Source organism: Camelus bactrianus, chromosome 9 (genome assembly GCF_048773025.1).
Source record: "Camelus bactrianus isolate YW-2024 breed Bactrian camel chromosome 9, ASM4877302v1, whole genome shotgun sequence".
In the NCBI taxonomy this organism is placed as follows: domain Eukaryota; kingdom Metazoa; phylum Chordata; class Mammalia; order Artiodactyla; family Camelidae; genus Camelus; species Camelus bactrianus.
The window spans coordinates 73559203-73576330 of NC_133547.1; positions in this window are offsets into that span (position 1 = coordinate 73559203).

Here is a 17128-nt window from a genome sequence, read left to right on the forward strand (position 1 = left end):
CTAAATCAAATTTTCATCATCCACTCGTTAAATGAGTACAGAGTTCAGAATCATACCAATGGGGTTTAAACCCCAGCTCTCCCACTTACTGGCTGAGAGACCTTAAGCAGGTTGCTTAACTTCCCTGAACTTATTGTCATCATCTGGAAGACCGAGATAATTCCAATTACCTAGATCATAGATAGACATGAGTTAATGCTTATGAAATTCCTGAAACACTGAAGCCAATTATGGCAGAGACAGGTAATGCTCACTGAATATCCATCTCCCTGTGTCTCCCTTGGTTTCCTAGTCTCCTTTGCAATGGGGGTGGAGCCATGTCACTAGTTCTGGCCAATGGCCTGTTGATAGAAGGGTTACTTGTCATTTCTGAGCCAAGATATTTAACTGCCTGTCCCCCTCCTCCATCTTTCTCACTCCCTGCCAAGGCAACCTTGGAATCGATGTGTTCCAGACAGAACAGTTACAAGATACAGAAGGGCCACTGGTCCCACATTGGACTTCTCATGAGAAATATATCTTTGCTGGTTTTTTTGCTGACAGTTGTCATTAATTTGTTACTGCACTTGGCAGAGCTAGGCCTAATACATAAATCAATAGGTGTTCATATTTGTAATTATATATATCTCTACTTTGCTACCAATAGATCCACAATAAATATGTTTTTAAATGGCATGTAACCTTCTGACTATTCCATTCTTTTCTTCAGTGCTTCTAACTGAATGGGAGAGAAGAAAGACGATGATACAAATAACTGTAGAACAAGGCAGAATGTTGTTAAAGCCACAAAGATAGTTTCACAGAAGGACCTCTGGAAGAAACTTCACAGCGGTGCAGTGCCTTTAGCTAGCCTTAGAGGACAGGGGATATTGAGACAGGCAGGTCTAGGAGTGTGCAGGGCTTTCCGTGTTTCACCTCCTCAAGGTGGAGAACGATGCATAAGTCTTTAGCAAAAAAAGAAAAAATAGGAATGACTACTAGACATATGAAAAGAATATTCACTCCCACTAGTAAGCAGAATAATCAAATCAAACTGAATCAACATTGAAAAAAGAAGCAGGTATTATTTTTTCATCCACTAGTTTGGCCAAAATAAGATGACTGATATCCAATGCAGGGCGGAGTGGGGAAATGGTACTCTCGTTAGCCTCTAGTGGAAGGGTAGCTTGCTCAGTTCCTGAGGCTTTTGGCATTTTGGCAGTAAAGATCAAGAGCCTTAAAAACACACTTATCTTTCGCCCAGTGATTTCACAAAGATGATTGTACAAATATATTCATCAGGAAAAAAAGGTTAGATAGTAAAATCAAACAAAACAACCAACAACAATGGGAAACAATGTCCATCAGTAAGGGATGGATTAAAAATTATGGCATATATGAGAACATTATATTAATTTAAAAAGACACCTATATAAACCTATTGATACAGAAAGATCCATACTATATAGTTGAATAAAAGGATGACTTAGATCATTATGGACTATATGATCCTATTTATGTCTATATTTGTGAAGTTACATATTGTCTAAGTTATATTTTTAGAGTTCAGAGTTGTAATTATATGTCTAACTATATTTTTATATACATACTATATTTCATATATATTTGGACTTTAGTTAGATTTATTTATTTATTTATTGAAGTATAGTCGCTTTACAATGTTGTGTCAGTTTCTGGTGGACAGCATAATGTTTCCATTGTACGTATACATACATATATTCTTTTTCATTATAGGTTACTATAAGATATTGAATATAGTTCCCGTGCTATACCGTATAAACTTGTTGTTTATCTATTTTATATATATTGGTTAGTATCTGCAAATCCCAGACTCCCAATTTATCCCTCCCTACCCCATTTCCCCCTGGTAGCCATAAGTTTATTTTCTATGTCTGTGAGTCTTCCTATTTTGTAAATAAGTTTATTTGTGTCACTTTTTTTTTATTCCACATATAGATTTAAATAATACATACATATCCTTTCAAAATTTTTGTATATCAGAATTTTAACAGTCTATACTTGGGTGGTTTTAAGTGTCAGGATTATCAATGAAATTTATTTTTACCCTTATTTTCTGAATTATTTTTCATGTGTATATGTTCCTTTTATAATTTAAAAAAAAGTATTTCAAAAAAAAAAAAAAAAGGGAAGGAGAAACTGTTTGGAAATGGCCTTCATGTTTGGATATGGATAAGGGACTTCTGATGGCCTCATCCCCTGTGTGATGGATATGATTTCTTACAACCTGATTGTGTCTATTCTTTGTGTAAAGAGATGAGCTACATGTGAAACAGGCCATTTCCTACTTATGTAAATCATTTTTCATTGAAAAATATTGCTTATCCACATGTTTTTATCATTTTATTATCATCTACCATTTCTCTAAAAAGCAACTGTACCTTTAATTTTATAATAATTCTGAAGTGGTTTGACAGACCACAAAAGAGAAAAAGATGGATTGATACTTTAAGAGCTAGAAAGCTGGAAATCACTTACCTAGTACAGTCAGGGCAGAGAATTCTTAGTTTTGTTACATTTAAAACAGCAGCTACTCTGTATCGAGTGCTTTCTATTTGACAGGTCTGTGCTAAGCCCGTTTTTGTGCAATATCTTATTTCATCCTCACCACAAGCCTGTGAGGTCAGTTCAGTTATTATTTCAGCTTTATAGTTAAGGAGACTGAGTTTGTTACTTATTGATTAAGTAATTTATCAGGGTTCCACAGCTAAAAAGTAGAAATCATTATTTTGCCTGATAATTGAGAGACAATCAGGTTCCAGATGGTGGAATCTTGATGAATGAAAAGGGACCAGGTTAGGAATTAGATGCTGCAGATCATATTGCTGCTAATTCTTGGCAACTTTTCCCCCTTGGGTTGAAGTATATACGGCATACAGAATATGCTCTCCTCCACATGAGAGTAAGGGAATAAAAACTGTATCTCTATATACGTATCTAGATCTATGCCAATAAAGACGGTGAGGAGAGGACACAGATGAGAGGTGTCAAGGAATTTTTGAAAAATTGAAAACAGAATACAGAGTAGTAATTAATTTAGCAGAGTGGAGACAGCTGTAACCTAACTGCTTGTGGTGTAAGGTGATAATGCAGGAATATTTGCTCTGGAGATTCATGCAAAAGGCTCAAAGACTAAAAGCATCCCAAAGAGTACCTGTTTATTTATCTGCCTAGTTATTCTTCTCAGAATATTTTAATCCATTTTGTAGAATTCTTATTTTTCAATGCATTACTTTATGATTGTTTCCTTTTTCTTGCTTTTCCGATTTTTTCAAATTAAAAAGTTTTGAGGTTTCTAAATTATGCAAGTATCTTACTCATATTGCAAGAATTCCAAAAAACATAGAAATCTAGAGAGTGATAAAAAGAAAGTCTTTCACATCTCCGTATGATTCTCTAGCTGTGCTACCCAATATGGTCTCCTCTAGCTCCATGTTGATATTTAAATTTAAATGGATTAAAATAAACTAAAATGAAAAATCCAGTTCCACAGTCGCACTAGCCACATTTCAAGTGTTTGACAGTCACAGGTGGCTAGTGGCTACTGTATTGAACAGAGCAGAAATAGGTTATTTCTATTATCATAGAAAGTATGTTGGACACTATTGCTTTAGAGGTATTCACTATTAACAGATTATCATATAATTGTTCAAAAAATTTTCAGTTGCACATGGAAATAATAATGTGTCCTACTCCACCTACGCATGGTTTTACACAAATAGTCCAGCTGCTTTTCAGGAAAAGCAACAGTGTCTTGTTCCATCTCTCCATATCCCCAGCTCAGCATCCCAGAAGCACCTACTTATCATTTTTTAAATCAGATTGTAGTTTGTGCATTATAACAAACTAAATAATGTAGACAGAAGCACAAGCAGAGCACCCCTGACCAACTCCAGTCTTATAGAGACAAAATCCATTTAATGTTTCTGGTTTTTGCTCTTTTCGTGACTGCTTCCACACCTCCATTTGTTGATTTATCACTCAGTCAGTGTCTGTTAACTCCTCAATATGGAGGATGAGGATTAGCTCGCCCTTATCGACCTTTCCCCTTTATGTTCCCCTCCTAGTGTTTGAAATTTATATCATTGCATTCTGTTAGTTGCCTCTCTAACTCCAAATAACATTGGTTAACCTCCATTTCTTATTTCATTAACTTTCCCTGAACTTGCAAAATTGTGGTATCAGCTCCTCAGCCCTCCCTTCTATGTCTTCCATTTCCATGTCCAACTCTCTGCTGCCACTCCCTATCCATAGACTGTAAATTCTGTCTGCCCACCAGTGCTGTGTGCTCTCTGCTTACTCCGTAGGTTAGCTCTAACAGTCTGAAGCCAATTAGCAACATTCATTTGAAACAAAATATGTGGCTTGAACTAAAAAGGCTCTCAGGTCTCCTCAATCTACTTTGCTAGACTTGATGTTAGATATCTGATAGAAACTCAACTCGCAGTGAGGGAGTCTATCTGTGTGCATGTGTTTGTGTGTGTGTGCTCACGCGCGCACGTGCAGTCGTGTCTGCATGGGCAAGTGCTTCTCTTTCTCTACTTGTGTCAGGTGGGAGGTACATGTTTAGGAGCTTTGGAGGTCCCTTGGAGACAAGCTACAGCAGAGAGATTCTGATCCCTTTGATTGTATACAGGCTTCACATCCTGGATCTTTGTTCAGACACTGTCTCTCTGGCATGGCCTGGGGGCTGTGGATACAGCTGAGCTTTCTGATCTTCCAGAGTCTAAAAGATTTCCTTGACTGAGATAGAAGCCAATGGTCGAAAAGGCACAGAGAGCAAGATTTCAATCCCAGAGATCTATGCAAATGCACGGAGACATCTATATTACATAGGCCATGAAAGTTGACACAAGTTATTCATAATTTCAATGACAATATTGGATTGTCTTTAATATGCACTAGTTGAAAGGGGGAACTAACCAAAAGCTAATATTGGTGCTGGCTTTCAGGCTGCTGGGAGGCCCCCAAGAATCTCATTGGCAGTCTCTTTTGAAGATCGGTTCCCTATGTCCATTAAACCAAGATTAAATTAGTTTGTGGGAGCTGCTTTTAGCATTTGCACTATTACATTATGCATGATTCCTGACTGCACATTGCATGAACAAACTACACAAAGCTCCATTAGTGATTTTTTAGGGGTGTGCTTAACTTGGAAATGGATTGATTTTGTGTAGGTTAATGTATAGCGGTGGTGCTGCCATGTCCTTAGAAATACCCTCTTATATTTTATATCAATAGGGAAGCACTCTTTGGGGATTATGGCTCATTTTAAAAGGATAAATTATGTAGATTGCATGATTAGAGAGCAGCAAATCCTATCACAGTATATTGTAATATCAGGAAAAAGAGTACTCCCCTCCTCCACGCCTTGGAGAGGTCAGGCGAGCTCGTTCAGTGTGTTTCCCACCACTTCTCCATGTGGGTAAAATGATACTCCCAGGATCATTCAGCAGTCAGGGCAGAGCCAAAAATTGAACTTGTATCTTTTCGATTCTGGTTGTGAGAATTAGAAGACTGGATTTTTAGGGACCTTAGGACCTCCTTCCCACTAGAGGGCTGCATCCATTTTTCTGTTCTTTCTAGAGCCAAGTACAGTGCTTAGGATAGTGAAGGTGTTGGTATATACTTGCTGAATTGAACTAAATATAATGCAGCTTCCTCATTTAATAGAGGAGATAACTGGCACATAGCTAAATGTTTAGTTAAAAAAAATGCTTTTAATAGTGTGTACCATAGGCCAGCCACAAAGATCAATCAGCCATAGCCGCTCCCCTCCAGGAGCTGAGAGCCCTGTGGGGGAGCAGGTGGTGCACAGGTAATGCCTATGAAGGGAGCAGAATGCAGCGGGTGTGCTGGGCATACAGAGCCAAGTCCTCCAGCTACTTTGGGGCGATGATATCTACAGCTAGTCAGGCAAATGATGTGGCAGAAGGCATCCAGGCAGAAGAAGAGGCGTGGGTACAGGGACAAAGAGAGGAAACAGCATGGAGTGGGCAAGGGTGGATAAGCCAGGGTGGGAGATGGGGAGAGATCCAGAGAGGCAGGTAAGATGGATCAGTTAGGAACCTCTCTGCCAGGTGGAAAAGCTTGGGGATGTCTGATGTTCAATGGCAGAAGCAGGACTCAAATTCACTTCTCTTGATTCAAACTGCACCATCTGCCAGTATCACTCTACGTTGTTTCCTCTCTTACTTCAGTCCTGGAGTCTCTTTTGCTGCCCCGACTGGGAGAACTTATGCTGCAGACCCTGCTTTTTATTAGTATTTTTTAATTAGAAAAGTAATGCATTCTAATTTTTTTTGTTATGGGCGAGGTAATTTGGTTTGTTTGTTTGTTTGCTTATGGTGGTACTGGGGATTGAACCCACGACCTCATGCATACTAGGCATGCACTCTACCACCTAGCTATACACTTCCCCCGTTCTAATTATTTTTAAGGACTGAAGGATATAAAGAGAAAAATAAAATCTCCCCTCTTTGTCTGCTTTCCCAACCCCAGTCTACTAATGGTTTCTTATGCATCCTTCCAGACATATTCCATGTGTGTAAGAAGTGTGGTATATAACAAACAACATCAGGCAACTCATACTGTTTAGGAACTTGCTTTGGTTCATTTGACAGTAAATCTCACACAACTTTCCATTACTATATAGCCCTGTCTCAATTTTTAAAAAATTGCTGCATAGTATTTCATGGCTATAATTTATTTAACCAGTACAGCATTTGACTATTTAAGTCTTTCTCATTTACCTATATATAAATATACACACACACATACACAAACATATATATACCCATACATTCACACATATATACACACAGGTGTATAGTGGATATATGTATTATACACCTACTATTTGTATATATATTCATATATACATATAGTATATTATAAATATGGTAGAAAAAGTATAAAACATGGATTAGCTACACTCAGAAGTTAGGAGGATGATTCCCTTAAAAGAAGGATTGGGGGAAACATTAGCTACTTCATGCTTATCTGTAATATTGTATTTCTTTAAAAAAGATACATAGCAAATAAGGTAGATATATTGATAGTTATTACATTATCCTTTGTGATTTTCTATTATCTTTCAGCTCTACAGTTTTATCTTAAAAATACACACACATACAAAGAAAATTGACATTTTCATTCTATAATGTGCACCATTTTATTTCCTGTAGGGATACATTGAAGAGATCACAAGAGAAGCCTCTCTGAGATTCATCTCAAAATCAACCCCAGAAGTAAAGGAGAACTCATAGGTTTCTAGTTTCATTTAAATCATGAGACCATTTGGAAGCAAGAGTCAGGGGGAAGACAGGCAGATAATGTTCCCCTCTTTCCGTCATCCTGTGCTTCTTCTGTGGAGTCCTTCTGGAAAAGTCCAGTGTGCCCAGCACATTTACTCGCTGAGGGGCCTGTTGTGTTACACTGTGGCTCGCTGAGAAGAGGTGGCCAGTCCAGCAGCCCATCTCCTCCATTGCTTTGCATCCTTTCCTTTTCTCTCACCTTCACCACTGCAAGCTTGCAACTCCCAGGTGCAACACCAGCACTTCAATCCTTGCCTTGCCTCTGTTTTCCAGAGAACTCAGCACATGCCCAGCACCCACATGTCAGTTGTGTTGTAGAGTTCATGTGGGGCCTGGGAAATGTTGGTCTGAAGTGTTTCTAGAACCAGGCAATGGGGTTTAGTCAAACACAGATGACACAGTGGGGCCAGGTGTCCTAGATTCAAGCCTTGGCTCTAGTTCTTACTAACTGTGTGACCTTAAGTCTTTCTCCTTGGTCTAATGGAAATGCTATTACCTGCCTTCCTTATCTTGAAATGCCATCATCAGGGTCAGACGAGATAAGGTTTGAGAAAGCAATGTGTGAGCCATAAAATTGATGATTGATAAAAGTTGATAGCCTATATATGGATAATTATGGATAATTATCACAATCAAACATGAGTTTGTTTCAGTGAATTCCATTGCCTTTTCAGTCAATACAAGATGAGTGGAAAAATCTACAAAACTGTGAAAAATTCAAGTAGTTTACTGCATTAGTTGCCTATGGCTGCCATAATGAACTAAGTTGGCTTAAAACAATAGGAACTTATTCTCAGGTAGTTCTGTAGAATAGAAGTCTGGAGTCAAGGTGCCAGCAGGGCCGTGCTCCTTCCAAAGACTAGAATCCTTTCTTGCCTCTTCCAGCATTGTCTAGGTATTTCTTTGGCAGCATAACTCCAATCCTCCATTTTTACCTGCTGTCTTCTCGCCATGTGTCTCTGTATCTCCAAATCATTTTCTCCTTATAAGGAAACTTGTCATTGGATTTAGGGTCCATCCTAATCCCATACAATCTCATCTTAACATGATTACATCTGCAAAGATCTTGTTTCTAAATAAAGCCACATTCACAAGTACCTGGGGTTAGGATTTGAACATACCTTTTTTGAGGGGGATATAATTCAACCTACAATAGTTGTGAAAGTAAAAACATGTATGTGTATGTATATGTATGTATACCTACATACAATATCATGGGTCTATGAAGCTAACAACGTGAAGAGAAGTACAATTCCTATTAATGAGCAAAATAATCTAGCTCTTAGAAATCTTTCTCCAGGATCCATGTACAAGTTGCCATTTCTTTAATTCCAAATACCCCACCCCAAATATATCATAAATTAGCTCCACAGCAGTCATTTAATTCTGTGCCAGGAAGCCATCCTTTAAAGAGGTCCCTTCAGCATTTCAATAACAGAATCACCTTGGCTAAGGGAAAAGAAGGAAAAATGGAGAAAAGAATGCGGATTTATTGAACATTTATCATTACTTAAGGTTAGGGTAATTCCTTCATTTAATCAGTGTAACCACCCTGTAAAGGAAATGCCGTGTTGTTTGTTGTTGTTGTTGTTGTTGTTGTTGTTGTTGTTGTTGTTGTTGTGGTGGTGGTGGTGGTGTAGATGATCAAACTGAAGCTCAACAGACTAGTGTCACGTCTAAAGACTCAGTAAAAGGGGGACTAGGAGACTGAGACTCTGGCTGTTCTGAATCAAGATCTCAGGATGACTTTTTTTGTTCCCAGTTTCATTCTAGAGAAAATGCTGTGTGTAATAACACTCTTATCTCTTTAGCAACTAAACAATATTAAACATACAATCTGAAAAGTGAAGGAAGTTCCCCCAATTTCTCTGTACTTTAGTGTCCCAGTTTTATGGTTTAGGAATCTCTCGCTTAGGACTCTGCTCCTACATACTGAGTCTAAATGGCCCAGTTACTGGAGGCACTACCTCCCACCTCAGTGCTTGGTTGTTCGTTTATTCATCCATTCAGTGAATGTTATTGGACATCTGCTGTATTCTAGGTGTGGAGTTCTATTAGTGACTAGAACAAGCCCTTACAAAACTTATAGCTTTATGGCAGTTAAAGCATTGACCCTATAGGTCAAACCAGTGTTTCACTTTTGGCACCAAGGATGAGAATGATTTGGGTCAAATCAACCTAAAACTCAAGCAAAAGGAGAAAAAAGGAGAAAAAAGCAACATGCACATACCTGATGTGACACAGTTCCCACAGGCCATAGGATACTCCTTGGCCCCCAACCCAGTAAATCATATTAAGATAGAAGTGGGGTGCAGGAGAAAGAGAAAAGCTAAGGGATGGAGAAACTGCCCCCAAAATAGGGGAAGTAAAAGACTATTCATGCAGGTAACTCAGAGTTGAAAATATTCGTTTTTTCATATCATAGGGGATGGTAGAAAGGAGAATATTGCTTCTAAATGCACAAATACTGGCCTGCTTTAATAATTCAAATCAGAATACAGGTTCACAGAGCTTCCAAAATTCTGCATAAAATCAAAGATACACGAGGCAGGAAAAGCTGCAGTCTAATTAGATGGTGTAGAAGCCAGCTAGCATGAGTGGGGGTGGGGAGGTGAGGCGTGTCACCTTCCAAAGCACCAGGGAGGACATCTGGGGACAGGTAAGAAGGAGGGGAGTCTGAGGCACATCAAGTTAGTTTTTTTTTTTTTTCCCTATAGATTCCTATAGTCAAGTCTTTGAGACTTTTTTTTCCCCTTTGTCTTCTGAAACTCATGGAAATTTTCAGTGTAATACATTTGTCATCAAGGCAGATAAAGCACATTTGCAGTCAGCCAAGAATAATGTAGCAATGGCCCAGTTGTGTCTGGGTCTCGATTTTGAGTCCTAGCTCTGTGCAGTACTCAAAGCCAGACAAGGTCAGAATAAGTTCCCATCACCAGGCTTTACCAAGAATTCATGAGTCTGGAAGAAAGCAAATCATACACATTTACTGCATCATTGTATGTAGCAGTAAAAACTGGAAGCAGCCCAAATTTAATACAGGTTGAATAGATACATATACTGTGGTATATTCAAATAACATAGCACTATATAGGAGTTTGCACAAAATAATTAGATCTATGTAGTAATATGGCTAGATCTCAGAGACTTGTTTTTATAAATACTTTCAACAATTCACCCTGAATATATTTATTTAAATATGTACATATTTATTTGTATATTATGTATATGTTCAACCATACTAATGTGTTTTGTTTCTTTTTTTTGGAAGGGAGGATCAATTTTGCATTTTATTATTTTTTTGTTTTCATATTCTTTTTCATTAAAGGTTATTACAAGATATTGAATATGATTCCCTGTGCTATACAGAAGAAATTTCTTTTTTTAAATCTGTTTTTATATATGGTGGTTAAAATTTGCAAATCTCAAACTCCCAAATTTATCTCTTCCCACCCTCTTTCCCTCCAGTAACCATAAAATTGTTTACCATGTCTGCGAGTCTGTTCCTGTTTTGTAGATGAGTTCATTAATGTCCCCTTTTTTCTTTTTTTTAGATTCCACATGTAACTGATATCATATAGTATTTTTCTTTCTCTTTCTGGTTTACTTCACTTTGTTTCTGAAATATATACTAAAATGGAAATGAAAAAGAATGAGATAAAAACTAAAAATGATTCTAGCCCTCAGAATTTGAAAATTTGACAATTTGACAAGTTCAGTGACTCCTGCTTTAGTAGGGTATTTTTTCTATAAAAGCCAAAACACACACGTAGCCTCCCTGAAGTTTTCACAATTTTATAAATGTTTACACTGATCTCGTATTGACTGAAAAGGTAATGGAATTCATTGGACCAAACTCATGTTTGATTGTGATAATTATCCATTTGTAGGCTATCAACTTTTATCAATTGTCAACCTCACAGCTCACACATTGCTTTCTCAAACTTTACCTTGTCTGATCCTGATGATGGCATTTCAAGATAAGGAAGGCAGGTAATAGCATTTCTATTAGACCAAGGAGAGAGACTAAAGGTCACACAGTAAGAACTAGACCCAAGGCTTGAATCTAGGACACCTGGCCCCACTATTTCATCTGTGTTTGACTAAACCCCGTTGCCTGGTTCTAGAAACACTTCAGACCAACATTTCCCAGGCCCCACATGAACTCTACAACACAACTGACATGCGGGTGCTGGGCATGTGCTGAGTTCTCTGGAAAGCAGAGGCAAGGCAAGGATTGAAATGCTGGTGTTGCACCTGGGAGTTGCAAGCTTGCAGTGGTGAAGGTGAGGAAAAAGGAAAGGATGCAAAGCAATGGAGGAGATGGGCTGCTGGACTGGCCACCTCTTCTCAGCGAGCCACAGTGTAACACAGCAGGCCCCTCAGCGAGTAAATGTGCTGGGCACATTTACAAAGAAGGACTCCACAGAAGAAGCACAGGATGACGGAAAGAGGGGAACATTATTTGCCTGTCTTCCCCCTGACTCTTGCTTCCCCTTGATTCATATTCATCCCATGATGAGATGACTGCCCTTCCAACGATTTCCAGGTGACCTCATTTGGCCGTTTGTGGCAGTAAATACATATTACAGTGTGATGAGAGAAATGTGCATTGGTCATGTATGCTCAGCTTTATGATAAATTTTTATTAGTGAATTTTTCTCCTCTCTGCCCACTAAAATGGTCTTGCAGGAAAAAAAAAAATCCAACCACAGTTCTCTCAGTGTCTCCTGCTCCCAAGGGAAAAGGCAAAAGGACAGGATGCTGTGAGGATGCTCTGCCAAAGTAGATAAAAATCAAGAGGGGTTCACATATTCAATGCTTGTGTGCTCTCTGCTAAGCGTCTTGCATACATTCTCTCATTCAGTCATCATTAGTATGGAATAAGCACCTGCATTTTGTAGATGAGCTACTGAGGCTCCAAAAAGATGAATAATTCGAGAAAATCAACCAAAAGGAATATGTCGTCAAGCTCAACATTTGTGCCCAAATTATCTGCACAGAATTCATAAGCATTGTTAAACTACTTGATCTTTATCATAATTTCATCAACTCTAAGGCATTACTGATTGAGGTCAATCCATTCTTTTATGTGTGATTAAGACATTAAAGCAAACCGGTGACAATTAAATGGGTGCATCGCTGTATCACTCTGAACCTTCACTTTTTACGTATTGAAAGGTTACTTTTAAACTCATTTAGACATGCTGATATTATGCATAGAAAAGAAAATATAGTTGAGATACATTTGTGAGGCTATTTCTAAAACGTCATCATTTTTGAGGTCTTGAAGATGTTTTGAGTAACATTTCATCTGGGTTGTCAATGCCCGCACATTCTATACCACACAGAGTCTTGGTGATGAATATTTTGCTTAAGAGAATATACTCTTTTCTCCAGGTTTTTCTTGCAAGCCATTGACACCCATTCTACACAATTTGATGCCCATGAACAGACAGTGGCAACTACATTATGAGTGCTACCTGGCCAGTAGTGATTATGATATGCACCCAATTTCAGACGTGCAAAAAGGTGAGAAATACACATTTTAGAATCTATGAAGTATGGAAATTTGATCCCTGGTCATAATCTAAATGTTCTTTTCCATTTGGAATACAATGTTTTTCTCCCATGACCTAGGGGATCTCTGTTGGCTGTATAGACTTATTGGGGGAAAAACATAGAAAATCTTTCTGTTGCTGGGTTTCAGTAGTCCCGGCATCAACATTAATGAATTGGATTACTTTATAAGTAAGCCCAACCCCTTCCATTCTTTGCCGGCTTTGATATTTAACTGTGTTTGAGAAAGTTTTCCACTAAAACTCCTTTGCTTTTAACTTATGTGAAGTCTTAAGTACAATTCATCATCTTATCTAATCTGATATCCGAGGATAGCTTTGTCAAGGCAGAGCCAAGTATTGGCAATCCCTCAGAAACCTCTGAATAAAAGAAAAATGATTTAAAGCTGGAAGATTTAAGTAGAAGTTTGAAATATTTGAAAAACTGAACAACAGACCCCTTCCCAAATCTGCTAATGCTGGCTTTGGAATATGAATAGAAAAGCAGACTCTGAGAGCAGAGATGGATCTTGGGATATCATCTTGTCTATTGCAAGAGGAATATCTAGCATCCTGGCCAGATAATACTACACCTCTGGTCCCAGATTTCCTCAAAGAACAAATTCCCTCACCTGCAGTAACTGTTCAGTGCCTCACTTCCCTGAAAAAATGCTCCATATTTTTGTTGATATTATTTATTCTTGCCCTTCAAAGCTAGATGAACCTGTCCCTTATATAGCAAAGGGGATGCACAGTATGAAAGTTCAAAGTATGGTTCTTTGAATCTCAGCTCTGAAATTTATTAGCTGTGTGACCCTGGGCTAATTTCGTAGCCTCTCTGCATCTTGTTTTCTTATCTATAAAGTGGAGCATACAATTGTGTCTATTTAATGGTATAGTTATGAGTGACTGTTTAAGCCCTAACACATAGTAAACACCTGGAACCTGGTAGGTGTTTTGTAAGTGCCTTTTAAATAAAACAAAAGTAAGAATTGTTTTCATTAATTCAAGTTCTTTTAAATAAGATGCACTGAATTGGAGTCCTTCATTGTGTCATATGTCCACTGCTTCCTTTAATTTCAAAGGAGAAACAATGAACCAGCATAGCCACCTGGACTGTTTTTTCCACTGGGATATTTACCTCTGGAGATATACCTACAAGTTTTTTTTTTTTCCCTGAAATTCTGATAAATGGAGATATGAATATCCTGGGTTGATATGCAGCCTGCTCTGTGTGTAAATGAAGTATGCATATTTTGCTTTCTTGTTGATTAACTTTATAAGTTTGTGCTTCTTGCTACGTCAGGAGAGATGGAACTTACAAGGTCTTCTGGCCAAGGCAACTTGGACATTGCAATTTAGAGAAAGTTTGCCTGGCGCCAGAGTCAGAGCTCTTAACTGCGAGATTTAAGGCTCTTCGCTCCAGGGATCTCCTGTAAGTGTGACTCAGCCCTACCCCAGGTGTTGTTTCCCTTTATTCTGTTCCCTTCTGGACAAGTTGTGTTTGGATTTCAGTTTCTAATAGAAGGAATCTGAATGTCAGTAAACTTTTCTTTCAGTCAGGCTGCTTCTTAGGCCACCAGCCAGCCCCGCTCCAATCCACAGCCACCCTCACGTAACAGCACGGTGCTGCCCTTGGGGTTGGGGTGTGAACAGAGGCCACGGCTACACTGATTGGAGCATAAAAGGCAGAGTCTCCTCTGGTAGCAAACAGATGGACACGTATGATACAGACATCCTAGACCTACTTTGTCCATTCATGGAAGCAAAATTCAACAAGCCCTGATAAGTACATCTTTTTGTTCTAGAAGTTTCCTATTTCAAACTCAGAATTTTCAATGTAGGTTTATTAGTAGAATATGATCTCCATAGAGCAGGGACACACCACCGAGTCAGCCTTGTGTGGGTCTGTATCCCTAATGCCTTCCAAGTTGTCCAGCCCGTGAGGGGCCCTCATTCAACATTCAATGAGAGGATTTGTCATTTCCTTTGAAGTGACTTAACGTTTTCAATTAAGATATTGGTCAGCCAACTGGAGTGGTCAGAGCAATTGTACTGAATTATTTTTAGGGAAGTTTCAATTTTGCTAGATGAGTGAGTCTAGAGACCCGTTGTATAACATGCTAGCTTTGGTTAACACGGCATCATGCACCTCAGAATTTATTAAGAGGACAGATCTCACATTAAGTGTTCTTGCCACAAAACAATGACAACAACAAGAACCAAAGGGACACAGGGAAACTCTGGGAGGTGTTTGGATTAGTCTTATTGTCTTGATTGTGGTGATGGTGTCATGAATGTGTGCATAGGTTCAAATTCATCAGATTGGACACACTAAATGTGTCCAATTCTTTGTATATCAACTGTACCTCAGTCAGTATGAAAAAAATGAATGGAAAGAAGGAGAGGTGAAGGGATGAAAAAGGAGAAGAGGAAGGAAAAGAGCCTCAGTTTCTCAGTAGTTGAGTTAAGAGTGACTCTTGTTCACATTGTTAGCTGTGCTTCAGGACCACCCTTACTTCTCAAGAAGTCCAATGCCTTGTCCTAGCAACTGCCAAATAATCAGAGCCAGTTGGAGAACTTACTGGACTGCAAGTGAAAATGAGTATCTGGAATGTTCTTGGGTATTTTTTATCTCTTTTAGAAATTATAATAGTAATAATTGCCTATTACTTTTTTTAAATCAAAAAGTAAGAAATGCAACAAAATGAAAGTCTCTTTTCCTCTTCTTGCCCTTGCACTCTCATCTAGGTCCTCCAAAGTAGCCTCATTGACAGTTTGATGTCTGTACTTCCAGGACACTCTTCTATGATGTAACACAAATATAGGTAGGGGTGTGTGTGTGTACGCACATTATACACATCTATAGAGAGACTAACATGTAAGTTAGTTATGGATCTTAGGACACAAACTCAAAAGATTCTTTGTTTTCAATAAATCAACATATTTTGATTCTGAATTTCTATGCTTTCAAGCTGGCAGGAAATTCAGCCTCAAATTAAGATTCCTGAGCTCCCAAGGGTTGTGCCAAGACCCTAGGATCTTATGAGACATTTTCATGAAGGCTCCTTGGGTCTTCTCTCCATATTGTTTCCTGCTGAGATGTCCCTGGTCTCTGTTAACATGATCCTTTCCAGATATGCTTGGCTAAACCTCTACTAGTGGCAAGGATTTTGAATGGGCAAAGAAAAACAATATTGTTTATCATATAAAAAGGCATTCTACGTAGACATGTTTATATTGTTTCAGAAATGAGGCTATCATGGCACATACCTATGTAAAAAAATAATTATAGTTAAGCCCACAAAACTATCCTTACATTAACTATGAAGCTAAATTGATTTTTCTGCCCTTTCTCCTGATGGTGAATTAACAGATTTCATTAAGTGTAAGGAGAAAGCTACATAGGCCCCCTGTCTTGTTCAGACTGTGTGCACCATGTTCTCTGCTACTACATCCTTTGTAGTGATGTTCAGAGCCAAGCCTCACAATAATATGCAACATGAAGTAAATCGTCACTTGAATTACCTGAATGGCACAGCCTGCCTTGTAGAACTACCCCTGGTTTCTTCTCATTACGTTTTTCTCCTTTCCTCATTACTTCGTGGGTGTATTGATTAGTTTTTTTTATTTCTGTTTTCTTTCCCTTCTGTTTGTTCTCCTCTTTGTCCTCATTTTCCTAACTGCAGCAGAAGCTCAGCCTACTCCACTGCGAGGGATGAAGCCCCTTAATGAAACAATTGGAGATAAGGACCTGGGCTCCTCACACGCTGTCAATAACTATCTTTGAAGTTTAAAGGAGAAGCATGAACCTTGTGATCTCGGAGGAGCCGGTTCGCTTTGCAATTTGAGCTGATCAGTTCGAAGAATATATCCGAGGCACCGAGGGAGGGGGAGTCTTGACCCATTTCACATTATACACCCAACTTGAGTTTTAAGCAACTTCTGAGGCTTCAGCTAAGTCAAGAAACTTTTAGAGCTCCAGGACTCACAAAGTACGTGCGTAGTCCAGGAACATTCATCATGTTATCTTATCTGATAGTGACGTTTCCCCTTCTGTTCGCCAAAATAGAAAAGTCAGTGCGTTTGGGTGATGTGCCCTTGGCATTGCAGTCTAAGGCATCTCAGAGAAGTTCTCCTGGCCAAGTTGACATGTGCTGTTGGAGTGTGAGAAGTCAGTTTTGTCTTTCAGCTCCCCAAATTTCTATCAACTGGAAGTGCAGCTGCTATCTGAAA